Source organism: Mastomys coucha, unplaced genomic scaffold, assembly GCF_008632895.1.
Source record: "Mastomys coucha isolate ucsf_1 unplaced genomic scaffold, UCSF_Mcou_1 pScaffold11, whole genome shotgun sequence".
Taxonomy (NCBI): domain Eukaryota; kingdom Metazoa; phylum Chordata; class Mammalia; order Rodentia; family Muridae; genus Mastomys; species Mastomys coucha.
This window is the reverse complement of record NW_022196893.1, coordinates 31923864-31927497: the sequence shown is the minus strand read 5'-3', so window position 1 is coordinate 31927497 and position 3634 is coordinate 31923864.

Sequence of the window (3634 nt, the reverse complement as noted above, 5' to 3'; positions counted from 1 at the left end):
CTACCAGCATTAGGCATCACTGTAGATGGCCAGAGCAGTCAGGGCCAGCATTCCACTGTTGCAGGCCTTCCTCCAGACAAGACTACTCAGACACAGCTAGGAGCGGACTGACTACACCTGGGTCCTTGGGACCTGAGCTTTTCTCCAGGTCCATACTTAAAAAAGAAAACCACATCATGGCCAGAAAGTCCCCAACGTTCCCTTCCTGAAACTGCAAGGTAAGCAGATAGTTACAGAAGCCTAAATATGCAGTTAGCAAAATGGCGGGGCCAAGCCGCCCATGACAGGGAGCCCACACCCTTGAGCTGTTTTTCCTTCCTGGATTGTTTTAATTCAATTCCCTCCTTTTGGTGACTGGGACTTCACTCAGCAAGAGGAAGGTCATCAAAGGGGTGGGAACACAGTCACTGTAGCTACCTTGCAGGTGGCACTGGTCACAGTCACTGTAGCCACCTTGCAGGTGGCCCTGGTCACAGTCACTGTAGCCACCTTGCAGGCTGCCCTCCCTGGTCACAGTCACTGTAGCCACCTTGCAGGCTGCCCTCCCTGGTCACAGTCACTGTAGCCACCTTGCAGGTGGCCCTGGTCACAGTCACTGTAGCCACTTTGCAGGCTGCCCTCCCTGGTCACAGTCACTGTAGCCACCTTGCCGGTGGCCCTCCCTGGTCACAGTCACTGTAGCCACCTTGCAGGTGGCCCTGGTCACAGTCACTGTAGCCACCTTGCCGGTGGCCCTGGTCACATCCCCCACTCGTTCGGTGGGCGTGAGTCAAATCCTGCACTCATCCTGGGGAGGAGGACTGTGTTTTCTCATAGGATTAAGAGGTTTACGGGACAGTATTTTTTAACATAACACAACCATTCATTTAAGGGTACAAGGGCCAACCACTAAGGCCAAGAGAAGGATTAAAGGGTCAGTGATGGAGGAGACCAGGGATAGGGACAGGTACAGTTATCAGGGTCGTGTCTCCCCTCCCCCCGTCTCCTGTATGCTGTTTCTGACCATGCCAAGGTTCTCTCCAATGACACCAGACTGGTTGCCATAGAAGCAGCAGGTTTTTTTTTCCAGCGCCAAGCAAAAATCTGTCTTGCTGTTACATGAAGATGTCTAAGCTCTTTTAGTTTTGCAAGACCACCTCAGCGAAGAAGTCCACCTGGCTTTCTAATCTGGAGGCAGAATTCTCCAGCTGTCCTGTGTCCAGACCTATCTGGGCATTGAGTTATCCAGAGTGGTTTTTTTTTTTTTTTTTGCTTTTTCGTTTTTTGTTTTTTTGTCTTTTGTTTCCTATGATGGGAGCAGAGGTGCTAACCAGCTGATCCAGATAGTCTTGCTTCTGCTAAGCCTGGGCTCAAGGTGGGGACATCCCTTTCGGTCCTCACTAGCCCTAAGTCTAGGCTGAGGTGTGCCCTGTCATTCCCCCACTGTAAATACACATCTGGGGAACCACACACAAGTACACGGAGGAGTGGAGTGCGTCCACAAGTACACAGAGGAGTGGAGTGCGTCCACAAGTACATGGAGGAGTGGAGTGCGTCCACGAGTACACGGAGGAGTGGAGTGCGTCCACAAGTACACAGAGGAGTGGAGTGCGTCCACGAGTACATGGAGGAGTGGAGTGCGTCCACGAGTACACGGAGGAGTGGAGTGCGTCCACGAGTACACGGAGGAGTGGAGTGCGTCCACGAGTACACAGAGGAGTGGAGTGCGTCCACGAGTACATGGAGGAGTGGAGGAAGTACACGCAGCCAGTCCGTTGGTGCAGACCAGCCAGGTGGCCTCAAGAGCGTGGTAGAATATTCAGTCCTCCATTTTGTGGGGGGGTTCACTGGCTGTTATTACAAGACTCAGCATAAGGGGAGTTGGTTCTGTCATATTGAGAGGAGACTATGCAAGTGCCTTTTCCTTAGAGATCTTCCAAGGTTACCCCGACTCAAGTCACAGCCTGTTGAATCTCTTGAAGGATAAGGGTCTGATTTAATTGAACTCCTACATAGTATGGGGATTTGGGGTCTAGACATAGCCAATGGGCTTGTCCTAGGCCAGGTTCACATGGCAGAGTGTTTACCACTCTGCTTGGTCTCATAAACCTGGGAGAGCGGAGCCTGATCTTGAAGTAGACTAAAGTCTCATGAGATAGCCAACTTTATTCAGAGCACTAGGCAATTTATACTCTTGGGGTTAAGAAGTATCACATGAGCAAGGTTTTTGATCCACAAGGACAAGCCCTATGTGGCAAAAACACGATGACTTTGTCACTCGGGTTTCTCCTCGAGGCATATAAAGCCTGACTCCCCAGGTTCTCCCTGTGATGCAATAGTGGGTGCCAGCCCCAGCCAGGCCCTGCTCTGAATGACCTCCAGGGTTCATCTTCCAGCACCACAGATTGCAGGAGGATTTTCCAGTTATTAAAGTTATCTGGAGATAGGGATCTTTGTGTCCCAAGAGGATTCTTTTTCACATCCCATGGCCACAGCAGGGTACTGCCAGCTTCCTGGACAGGGACCTGGACCATTCACAGGACAGTCAAAGAACTAGAGCAGTGGTTCTCACCCTTCCTAACCCTGCGACCCTTTAATACAGTGCCTCATGTTGTGGTGACCCCCAACCATAACATTACTTTTGTTGGCACTGTTTTGAGTCTTAATGTAAATATCTATGTTTTCCGGTGGACTTTTGTGACCCCTGTGAAGCACTTAGTTGTTCTAGCCCCAAAAGGGTGGTGAACCACAGGTCAAAGACTGCTGAACTAGAGGTTTGAAGCCCCCTTTGCCAGCAAACAGCACCACAACCTATCCTGTCTGTACTGGCTGGCTTTGGGTGTCAACTTGACACAAGCTGCAGTTATCACAGAGAAAGGTGCCACCCTTCAGGAATGCCTCCATGAGATCCAGCTGTAAGGCATTTTCCCAATTAGTGATCAAGGGTGGGAGGGCCCATGACTGGTGAAGCCATCCCTGGGCTGGTAGTCTTGGGTTCTATAAGAAAGCAAGCTGAGCAAGCCATGGGAAGCAAGCCAGTAAGGAACATCCCTTCATGGCCTCTGCATCAGCTCCTGCTTCCTGACCTGCTTGAGTTCCAGTCCTGACTTCCTCTGGTGATGGACAGCAATGTGGAAGTGTAAGCTGAATAAACCCTTTCCTCCCCACCTTGCTTCTTGGTCATGATGCGTGTGCAGGAATAAGACACTATTATGCACGCCTCTTTTCCCCAGTATCCCTCTAAGAGGCACGGTCACAAGGGTGCAGAGGTCCACCCAGAAGGTGGGTTGGTCATCTGAAGTCACGTTATGGAGAATCGTTTCCTTTACCTGTCTTTCTCAGTTCCCATGTCCAGGTTATCGGGTCATAGCCCAGGGAGGAGGAAGAAAGAAACACAACACCTCCATTTATCTCTAGGGCTTGGAGGTTCTTAGATGACCAGTCCACTGATTGTCCTCCTCTGTGACCTATATTTAGCTGAGAGCGAATGAATCCCAAGGGATGAGACAGCTAGTTTGATATCAGTTGAGGTAGTGAGGATAACTGGGTAGGTAGGGTCCCTTCCAGACAGGTTCAGGGTCCAAGTCGGGTTTCTTTTTAGCCAAATCAAGTCTCTCTGTTGGAACTGGTGTGTGTGTGTGTGTGTGTGTGTGTG